Here is a 12,091-nt window from a genome sequence, read left to right on the forward strand (position 1 = left end):
GGAAAGCCACGTAGGCTAGGGTTAAATCCTAGCACTCCAGGTCCTGATTAGGTGAACCTGGATAGCAATGACAAGGACCATGCCATGTGTTCACTAGTCAGTTAGCAGCGTGGGTTGTGTTGGAGCAAGAGAGAGACAAGCCATAATCTCTCTGCAAAGAGACTGTACAGGCCGTGTGCACCAAACTGCAAGTATAACGGGTTTCTACGGACAATAGCTGTTTTGTGTGACTGAACTCAGATTACCTCAGCCGTGTCTGAAGTAGCCAGGGTCTATATTATTTAGTTAGTGCCTGGACAAGGCTAGGAATTTTATGCTTATGGTTATGTTTTCTGTATTGTTCAACTAGTGGAAATAAACACTATTCCTTTTGTAGTATAAAAACCCTGCGGCTTTGTGTTCCAAGCGGCTACCTGAGAGAGTGAACCCTTATAATATATACATGCATTATGTATTAGCACACTGCAACTAATGAATGCATGAACTTGAATCTTGCTATACACGTTAAAAACATAAGGTACTTAGCAGAGTTATACCAAGGAGTTAAGCTCAGGGGGAGGGGGAACATCTGAATGGGCCCATAACCGGTAATCCTTATTACAACTATGGTGGCACACTCTGATTGTGGGTATAGGGGAACCTCAGCAGATGACTGTGCTGTTATTGAGAATAAATCTCTAAACAAGGACCAACACTGATATTATCGCCATATTGTGACGTATAGTGGTAGACACCAATCCTGCAGAACATGCAAGTGATTACAAGTACAGTTATATATAGTAACTATAGTAATTTATACCTGACGTGCTTTCTGATGGTCATTCATTTTTCCATCTGGCCCAGACCAACACGACAATTACTACCAGCCACAATTCGTCTACAGAGATAGTAACAAAGCAAATTTGACTTCTCACTAGTGTTGAGCGATACCTTCCGATATCGGGAAATATCGGATCGGATTGGATCGGACCGATACCGAAAAAGTATCGGATATCGCCGATTCCGATACCGGAAACCAATGCAAGTCAATGGGACATAAATATCGGAATTAAAATAAACCCTTTCTTTCCTTGTAGGTTATTTCTACATGAAGGAAAACAACTAAGAATAATGTAGAATGTATTGGGGGAGGTGGGGGAGACAATAAAGGCATAGAGGTTTAGCCCAGTCAAATGGAATAGCAGGAATTACTATTTTTTTATTATGTTCTGAGTTACGGAAATATTAACTATGTTAAGTATTTTTATATTTTGTCAGATATTTATGTTTCACTACTTCCATGCTCTTCACCTTCTTTTTTACTTCTCCCACACTTTCTCCTTCATCATACTCAGCATCTTTTTCATCCACTTCTTCTTCACCTTCTTCTTCTTCACCTTCTTCGTATTATTCTTTTTTTTACATTCTTCATATTCTACTTCTTCATCTTCTTCATATTCTTCTTCTTCATCATATTCTTATTTGTGACAGGCATTCCTGTAGTTGTTATCTATAAAAGGTTGGACATTACACCTTTCGTTCTGCCCGTCACAAAAGATTTACAACAGGATTTGTCCGCGTTCAGTTTGGCCTGCAGCAGCAGGTCTTTTCCAGGGGCACCACGAGGAGGAACGGACTCACCCCCATACACTGCTTAGTCATCTTCTGCTTATAATTTAGATATTATCTTTTGCTCTGATTTTTAGTCTTATGCTTAATGTTCTTCCGCTTTTTGTTCTGCAGCTTCTTGTATTTCTGCTTCTTGGTTTTCTGTCTCTTGTTCTTCTGTATCTTGGTGCTTGTCTTCTCTTCTTTGTCTTCTTGGTCAACTTCTTCAGGGTCATCTTCTTGGTCTTCTTCGGGGTGGTCTTCAGGGTCGTCGTCTTCGGGGGTCCTCGTCTTCGGGGTCCTCGTCTTCTTCGGGTTGGTCTTCTGGGTCCTCGTCTTCGGGGTCCTCGTCTTCTTCGGGGTGGTCTTCAGGGTCCTCGTCTTCTTCGGGGTGGTCTTCAGGGTCCTCGTCTTCTTCGGGGTGGTCTTCAGGGTCCTCGTCTTCAGGGTCATTGTCTTCGGGGTCCTCGTCTTCTTAGGGTTGGTCTTCAGGGTCCTCGTCTTCAGGGTCCTCGTCAGGGAGATCCAGAGTGATTACCAAGAACCATTTCAAAAAGCTTGAACTTGGAAATGTAGCAGAAGGTACAAGAAAGCTGAGGAACTACCGAGGACCAGCTGACGGTACTGGAACCCGGATGGGTAGCAGAAGGTACAAGAGCCAATGGAACTACCGAGGACCAGCTGATGTTACTGGAACTCGGTTACTAAGCAGGAGGTACCTGTGCCAGAAAGCACTACCAAGCACCAGCAGACGTTGGTGGAACTTGGATACCGAGAAGGAGGCACCTAATCCAAAGGCACTGCCGAGAACCAGCTGACGGTACTGGAACCCGGATGGGTAGCAGAAGGTACCCATGTAAAAAAAAGTTCAAGGCCGCGAGCCGGCCGCAGTTACCAAAACCCACAGTCCTACAGGGGGTGCTTGTCCTATTGGCACTATGGAACCAGCCTTCATTGCCAGATCCCGCAGCCCACATAGGAGTCACCTAAACTGCAGGCACCATAGAGTCGGCTAACCCGACCGCAACACGACAGGACAACGCATTGGAGGCAAAGTGACGTTGACGCTACCCGGAAACAGCTGGCGTGCTGGAACCAGGCTGGGCAGGAGGGAGTACCCGTGCCAAAGACACTGCCGAGAACCAGCTGACGGTACTGGAACCCGGATGGGTAGCAGAAGATACAAGAGCAAATGGAACTACCGAGGACCAGCTGACGGTACTGGAACCCGGATGGGTAGCAGAAGGTACAAGAGCCAATGGAACTACCGAGGACCAGCTGATGTTACTGGAACTCTGTTACTAAGCAGGAGGTACCTGTGCCAGAAAGCACTACCAAGGACCAGCAGACGTTGGTGGAACTTGGATACCGAGAAGGAGGCACCTAATGCAAAGGCACTGCCGAGAACCAGCTGACGGTACTGGAACCCGGATGGGTAGCAGAAGGTACCCATGTAAAAAAAAGTTCAAGGCCGCGAGCCGGCCGCAGTTACCAAAACCCACAGTCCTACAGGGGGTGCTTGTCCTATTGGCACTATGGAACCAGCCTTCATTGCCAGATCCCGCAGCCCACATAGGAGTCACCTAAACTGCAGGCACCATAGAGTCGGCTAACCCGACCGCAACACGACAGGACAACGCATTGGAGGCAAAGTGACGTTGACACTACCCGGAAACAGCTGGCGTGCTGGAACCAGGCTGGGCAGGAGGGAGTACCCGTGCCAAAGACACTGCCGAGAACCAGCTGACGGTACTGGAACCCGGATGGGTAGCAGAAGATACAAGAGCAAATGGAACTACCGAGGACCAGCTGACGGTACTGGAACCCGGATGGGTAGCAGAAGGTACAAGAGCCAATGGAACTGCCGAGAACCAGCTGGCGGTGCTGGAGCCCAGGGTAAATACTAAAAACAGAGGAGCCAGAGGTGTATTTGGAGGAGGTTTTAAATCCGTAGTACAGTGGATGTGGACAAAGCAGGAGAATTTGCCGGACACACAGCTGGGGATCAGCTGACGTTACTGAACCCCAATAACACTGGAGCAAGCGTTGACTGTGCAGACGGCACTTCTGAGCACCAACTAGCGGTATTGGAGCCCAGGGTAAATACTAAAAACGGAGGAGCCAGAGGTGTAATTGGAGCAAGTTTTAAATAAGTAGCACAGTGAATATGGACAGAGCAGGAGAAATTGCCGTGAACACAGCAGGGGAACAGCTGACGTTACCGAACCCCAATAACACCGCAGCAAGTGTTGACTGTGCAGATGGCACTTCCGAGCGCCAACTGGCGGTGCTGGAGCCCAGGGATAAGAATGAAAACAGAGGAGCCAGAGGTGTAATTGGAGCAACTTTAAAATGTGTAGTACAGTGGATGTGGACAAAGCAGGAGAAATTGCCGTCCGTACAGCAGGGGAACAGCTGACGTTACCGAACCCCAATAACATGGCAGCAAGTGTTGACTGTGCAGACAGCACTTCCGAGCGCCAACTGGCGGTGCTGGAGCCCAGGGATAAGAATAAAAATAGAGAGGAGCCAGAGGTGTAATTGGAGCAACTTTAAAATCTGTAGTAGTGAGAATGTGGACAGAGCAGGAGAAATTGCCGTCCGCACAGCAGGGGAACAGCTGACGTTACTGAACCCCAATAACATGGTAGCAAGTGTTGACTGTGCAGACGGCACTTCCGAGCGCCAACTGGCGGTGTTGGAGCTCAGGGATAATACTGAAAACAGAGGAGCCAGAGGTGTATTTGGAGGAGGTTTTAAATCAGTAGTACAGTGGATGTGGACAGAGCAGGAGAAATTGCCGTCCGCACAGCAGGGGAACAGCTGACGTTACTGAACCCCAATAACACGGCAGCAAGTGTTGACTGTGCAGACGGCACTTCCGAGCGCCAACTGGCGGTGTTGGAGCTCAGGGATTACAGTTCAGGTGGTAGAAACATGAACAGAACAGGAGACCTGGATACTGTTGCCAACCAATTATTTATTCTGGAAGAGGACTGGCAAATTCATGAGAGATCCAGGCCTTGTTCATTTTGAGAAAAGTAAGCCGGTCAACGTTATCAGAGGATAGTCGCATGCGACGGTCTGTTAGTACACCACCTGCGGCACTAAAGACGCGTTCCGATAATACACTAGCAGCAGGGCAAGCTAGCACCTCCAGTGCATACTGACTAAGCTCTGGCCATGTATCCAGCTTACAGACCCAAAACTTGAAGGGAGAAGAGCCGTCTGGGAGTACACTAAGAGGGCAAGACATGTAGTCTGTCACCATCTGACGGAAACGTTGCCTCCTGCTGACTGGAGCCGTCTGTGATGGTGTAGACATTTGTGGCGGCGGGGACACAAAACTTTGCCACATTTCGACCATACTGGTCTTGCCTTGTGCTGAGGCGCTGCTTCTGCTCCCTCTTTGTGCAGAGCTTCCTCCACTGCCTCGACGCACTGAGCTGCTTTGTAAAGCACTAGCAGCACTGCTCTCGGTTGGAATGGAGAACATGATGGAATGCACCAGTGCGTCTTGGTACTCCCGCATTTTACGCTCCCGGTTCAACGGTGTTATGAGGCTTTGTAAGTTGTCCCGGTAGCGAGGATCTAGGAGGGTGGACACCCAATAATCAGCCGTGTTGAGAATGTGGGCGATGCGGCGGTCGTTTCTCAGGCACTGCAGCATGAAATCAACCATGTGCTGCAGACTGCCAACTGGCCAAGAAACGCTGTCCCCTGCTTGAGGCGTGATCTCTGCCTGCTCTGCATCACCCCACCCTCGCTCTAGATACTGACTACTAGAGCATTGTGTACCTCCCTCCTCTGGACAGATGTCTTCCTCATCCATTGACTCCTCCTCATCCTCCTCACAAAGTGTCCCCTGCCTAGGCCTTTGTGAGGAACCACGTTGCGCAGACTGTAGAGAAGCAGATGGCATTTGTGACTCCTCATCCTCCACCTCTTCCAAAACCTCGTCCCTTAGTGCTTGCAGTGTTTTTTCAAGCAGGCAGATAAGGGGGATAGTCATGCTGACTAGTGCATCATCTGCACTCGCCATCCACGTGGAATAATCGAAGGCACGCAAAACGTGGCAAATGTCCTTCATAGAGGCCCACTCAGTGGTGGTGAAGTGTGAACGGCGCGCACTGCGACTTGTTTGCGCCTGCTGCAGCTGGTACTCCATTACTGCTGCCTGCTGCTCACACAACCTCTCCAACATATGTAACGTTGAATTCCACCTGGTGGGTAGGTCACATATGATGCGATGTTCCGGAAGACATAATCGGCGCTGCAGAGCTGCAATGCGTGATCTTGCATTGCTGGAACGCCGCAAGTGAGCGCACTCTATGCGGACCTTGTGAAGCAGTGCATCAAGATCCGGATAGTCCCTCAAAAAACTCTGCACGACCAAGTTGAGCACATGTGCCAGACATGGGATGTGAGTGAGGTTGCCTAGGCCCAGAGCTGCCACCAGATTTCGGCCATTGTCACACACTACCATGCCTGGCTGGAGATTCGCTGGCACAAACCACACGTCACTCTGCTGCTTGATGGCATTCCAGAGCTCCTGCGCTGTGTGGCTTCGATTCCCCAAAGAAATTAATTTTAATACGGCCTGTTGACGTTTGGCCACGGCTGTGCTCATATCGGTCATCATAACAGGTAACCGTTCATGGGTCGATGTGGAGGTAGACCGTGACGGCTCCTGCAGCGCTGATTCAGAGGAACTGGAGTATGAGGAGGAGTCAATGTGTACAGACTGGATTCCTGCAATCCTTGGAGTTGGCAGAACACGTACAGCGCCACTCTCAAGATCTGTACCCGGCTCCACAACATTTACCCAATGGGCAGTGAGGGAAAGGTATCGTCCCTGTCCATGCTTACTGGTCCACGCATCAGTGGTCAGGTGGACCTTGCTACTGACGGCGTTTTGTAGTGCATGTTTAATTTTTCCCTCCACATGATGTTGCAGGGCAGGGACGGCTTGCCTGCTGAAATAAAAGCGGCTGGGCACGTTGTATTGTGGGACTGCCAATGCCATAAAGTTACGGAATGTGTCAGTCTCCACCAGCCTGAATGATAGCATTTCAAGGGCCAGTAGTTTAGCAATGCCAGCATTCAGAGCCTGTGCTCGGGGGTGGTTTGCCGAGTATGGGCGCCTTTTCTCCCATGCCTGTGCTAACGATGGCTGTAGACTGGCCTGGGAGTGTGAGGATGACTGGGAAAGTGGTGCTGTGGGTGGAATTACACTGTGTCTCTGTACAACAGTGCCAGAGATTCTTCCATGGCGATCCTGTGAGGAAGCCGAACCAGCTGTGTGTGAGCTGGAGGAAGAGGCTACAACACGAGCTGAAGAGGTGGTAGGTGGTGCTGTAGGTTGGCCTAGGTCTTCAGTGTGTTTGTGTAACTCCACCACGTGCTTGGTCCGCACATGTTTCCACATATTTGTGGTATTGAGGTTGCTGACACTTTCCCTCTTTTCACCTTCTGATTACACAGCTTGCATTTGACAAAGCAAATGTCATCTGCAACTGTGTCAAAAAAGGACCAGGCACTGCAAGTCTTGGGAGCGCCCGCTTTGGATTTTGGAAGAGCCATGCTCCTAATGGGTGCCGAAGTGGAGGCTACAGGCAACCAAGTCTGCCCCCTCCCTCTCCCTCCTTTTTGGGCCATTCGGGGAATCTCTTCCTCAGAGCTGCTCCCACCACCTTCCTGTCCCTCACGCCATGATGGGTCAAGGACCTCATCATCTACACCACCCTCTTCAAACAACTGCTTCTCCTGGGTAGTCTCGACAGCACAGTACGCACCAGAAAGTGGCACCTGAGTCTCATCATCAGATGCGTACTGAGGTGTGCTGCTGACCATAGGCACTGGCCCACCCGCCTCTTCAGATTCAGAGAGACAAAACGGTTGCGCATCACTGCATACTACCTCTTCTTCAAATTCTCGAATTCTGCTTGGCTGGCCCCCTCTTTCCAAGCCAAGAGATTCAGAGAACAGAAGTAGAGATGGCTCCTGTCCAGGGCTCTGACTGCCTCGGCAATTTGGCAGGTGGTGAAGAGACAGATGGGTGCTCTTCAGTGCTCAGGACCTGAGAGGATCTGGAACTAATTGAAGTCGATGCGTTAGCTGCCATCCATCCGACAACGGCTTCAATTTGGTCCTCGCGCAGCAGTGGGGTACGGCTAGCTCCTACAAAGCTGCGCATAAAGGACTGTTCCCTGGTAAAACTGGGGGATGCTGAGTCACTGGTGCCCGCAGCAGGCACAGAATCCCCACGTCCTCTCCCTGCAGGCACAGAATCCTCACGTCCTCTCCCTGCAGAAACTCCACGCCCACGCCCACGCCCACGACCACATGCCTTACTCCCTGCCTTCTTCATCTTGGTAGACTGATAAAGATAGGCAGAAAAGTACTAAGGGCTTAGTGTGCTTATTCCTGAACAGCTGCTAACAGGTATAAGAAACACTAATTTTATAAAGTGTGGACTAGACTTTAATATGAGCTAATGTGGCCTACACAACTGTAAAGTGGAGTGTTTGGTGAACTTTATTTAGGTTTTTTTTTGTCACAAAAAGACACTGGATGTGCCTAAAGATGTAATAACTAGAGATGAGCGTTGTTCTACTCGAACTGTTCGCCAATCTCAAATTCGAGCTGTTTTGGGCGGTGTTCGAGCCGGTCGGCGAACACGAACAATTTGAGAAAAATTCGGCTGTTCGAGGTTATGTTCGATAACTGTTCGTGCACCAAAATCATAACTGGATTTTTTCTCAGTAATGATGAAAATTAATGTTAATACGCAGTTTGAGTGTACAGCGGGGCGGGGGGAGGGGCAGGGGATGGATCTCTGCAGGAACAATGAAGATCTCCATTTTTTTTTCTCTTTCCCGCATTTGCAGTGGGGAGGTGCAATCTGTCAGCCTATCAGCAGCGCACACATGGAGCGAAGTGCTTTTTTTCACACAAGCAAGGGCATGTGTGATTGGCAGTGTATGTCACATGTCCTTGCCCTATAAGACCAAGCCATTTTCCCCGTCGCCACCATTTTCTCACTGCTGCAGCTGCGTGTTAGACGGCACCGCTGTTGCTGTGTGCGCTATAGCTTGTTAATTTCAAGCCAATTTTCGCACAAATCTACAGATAGCTTGGGAGTACGGAATAGTTGTGATTGCAGTCCTTTTAAGGACTAGGTTACAGCATTTCCTACGACTTTTATCAAGCAGGTCTGTGCTCTTAAATAGATAGATTGTGGGAGTAAAGACTAATTGTAATTGGAGTCCTTTTCAGGACTAGGTTACATCAGTTCCTATCAGTTTTTGCCAGGCAGGTCTGTGCCAGTGCTGTGCAAGTTTTTTTCACAGCATTTGGCTGAATCTAGCAAAGCTAATCCTTTTTGGCCTATTGCAGAGTGTGTTAGTCAGTGGAGTAGCCTATCTGTGTTGCAAGATATACCACCTGTGTATAGAATACCAATTTTTTTACTGCACCTAGTGAAGTAAAATCTTTTGGGCATAGCATCATTCTATTAGTCCATCTATACTGACCTCCATCAGGTTGCAAATTAAAAATAATTTTTTTCTGCATCTAGCTCTGAAAAAATATTTGGGCTTCTAGCAGTGTGTGGGACTTGGTCTATTAGTCCATCTATACTGACCTCCATCAGGTTGCAAATTAAAAATAATTTTTTTCTTCATTTATCTCTGAAAAAATATTTGGGCTTCTAGCAGCGTGTGGGACTTGTTCTATTAGTCCATCTATACTGACCTCCATCAGGTTGCAAATTAAAAATAATTTTTTTCTGCATCTAGCTCTGAAAAAATATTTGGGCTTCTAGCAGTGTGTGGGACTTGGTCTATTAGTCCATCTATACTGACCTCCATCAGGTTGCAAATTAAAAATAATTTTTTTCTGCATCTAGCTCTGAAAAAATATTTGGGCTTCTAGCAGTGTGTGGGACTTGGTCTATTAGTCCATCTATACTGACCTCCATCAGGTTGCAAATTGAATAAAAAAATTTTCTGCATCTAGCTCTGAAAAAATATTTAGGCTTCTAGCGGTGTGTGGGACTTGGTCTATTAGTCCATCTATACTGACCTCCATCAGGTTGCAAATTAAAAATAATTTTTTTCTGCATCTAGCTCTGAAAAAATATTTAGGCTTCTAGCAGTGTGTGGGACTTGGTCTATTAGTCCATCTATACTGACCTCCATCAGGTTGCAAATTAAAAATAATTTTTTTCTTCATTTAGCTCTGAAAAAATATTTGGGCTTCTAGCAGTGTGTGGGACTTGTTCTATTAGTCCTTCTATACTGACCTCCAGCAGGTTGCAAATTGAATATAATTTTTTTCTGCATCTAGCTCTGAAAAAATATTTGGGCTTCTAGCGGTGTGTGGGACTTGGTCTATTAGTCCATCTATACTGACCTCCATCAGGTTGCAAATTAAAAATAATTTTTTTCTGCATCTAGCTCTGAAAAAATATTTGGGCTTCTAGCAGTGTGTGGGACTTGGTCTATTAGTCCATCTATACTGACCTCCATCAGGTTGCAAATTAAAAATAATTTTTTTCTTCATTTATCTCTGAAAAAATATTTGGGCTTCTAGCAGCGTGTGGGACTTGTTCTATTAGTCCATCTATACTGACCTCCATCAGGTTGCAAATTAAAAATAATTTTTTTCTGCATCTAGCTCTGAAAAAATATTTGGGCTTCTAGCGGTGTGTGGGACTTGGTCTATTAGTCCATCTATACTGACCTCCATCAGGTTGCAAATTAAAAATAATTTTTTTCTGCATCTAGCTCTGAAAAAATATTTGGGCTTCTAGCAGTGTGTGGGACTTGGTCTATTAGTCCATCTATACTGACCTCCATCAGGTTGCAAATTAAAAATAATTTTTTTCTTCATTTATCTCTGAAAAAATATTTGGGCTTCTAGCAGCGTGTGGGACTTGTTCTATTAGTCCATCTATACTGACCTCCATCAGGTTGCAAATTAAAAATAATTTTTTTCTGCATCTAGCTCTGAAAAAATATTTGGGCTTCTAGCGGTGTGTGGGACTTGGTCTATTAGTCCATCTATACTGACCTCCATCAGGTTGCAAATTAAAAATAATTTTTTTCTGCATCTAGCTCTGAAAAAATATTTGGGCTTCTAGCAGTGTGTGGGACTTGGTCTATTAGTCCATCTATACTGACCTCCATCAGGTTGCAAATTAAAAATAATTTTTTTCTTCATTTATCTCTGAAAAAATATTTGGGCTTCTAGCAGCGTGTGGGACTTGTTCTATTAGTCCATCTATACTGACCTCCATCAGGTTGCAAATTAAAAATAATTTTTTCTGCATCTAGCTCTGAAAAAATATTTGGGCTTCTAGCAGTGTGTGGGACTTGGTCTATTAGTCCATCTATACTGACCTCCATCAGGTTGCAAATTAAAAATAATTTTTTTCTTCATTTAGCTCTGAAAAAATATTTGGGCTTCTAACAGTGTGTGGGACTTGTTCTATTAGTCCTTCTATACTGACCTCCAGCAGGTTGCAAATTGAATATAATTTTTTTCTGCATCTAGCTCTGAAAAAATATTTGGGCTTCTAGCGGTGTGTGGGACTTGGTCTATTAGTCCATCTATACTGACCTCCATCAGGTTGCAAATTAAAAATAATTTTTTTCTGCATCTAACCCAGCCAATAGTTTTGGCCTAATACCACAGTTTGGCCACTCAGCTCTGCTCGGTTACCATCTATTGTTTTTTTGTGCAAACAACTCCAGAGTTGTGAATTAGTTAACCACCAAAATGAGTGGAAAAAGGCCTGCTGCTGGTGGAAAGGGGAATAGGCGTGTTGGGAAGGGGAAAAAAGGTTGTGTCCGTGGGGTAGGTGCAGAAGAAAGACCATCTTCCAGCCAAACTAAAATGTCTACTTCTTTTAGCGGACAATGTGATAAGATCCCTTTCTTACGGCCACGCCAATCGCTACAAATTCCAGATGAGGCACAAAAACAGCAGGTGCTTCAACGGATATCAAGTGCTCCTTTAAGTGGGCTCTCCTCCACATCAACTTCAACATCACAAATACTCCAGTCCTCAAAGGTGTCACCCAAATCGCACTTGCTTCCTCACAGCTCCCAAATCTCCAGCTGCCCGTCTGAGTATGAGGTAGAACAGATGGTTGAGTCTGCAGAGCTGTTTACTCATACTATAGCCTGGGAATCAGAGGTCAACTCCAGCGCTTCTGTGAATCCAGACGAGGAAATGATCTGCACTGATGCCCAGAATCTTTATGAGTCGGATCCAGGACCAGACGCAGAAGGTTCTGACCATAATGTAGACCCTCATTCCCAAACTGTAACTCCTGTTGGTGGAGACAATGAGGAAGACGATGATAAGACTCAAATACCTGATTGGAGCGACAACTTTAGTTTTTTGTCAGGGCAGGAACAGGTTGGCTCTGAGGACGACGAGTGTGATAACGCACAGGGTGATGATGATGAGGTCGGAGATCCCACTTACTGTCAAC

The sequence above is a fragment of the Phyllobates terribilis genome, unplaced genomic scaffold (assembly GCF_046119375.1).
Source record: "Phyllobates terribilis strain yellow unplaced genomic scaffold, ASM4611937v1 Scaffold_3__8_contigs__length_932513732, whole genome shotgun sequence".
Taxonomy (NCBI): domain Eukaryota; kingdom Metazoa; phylum Chordata; class Amphibia; order Anura; family Dendrobatidae; genus Phyllobates; species Phyllobates terribilis.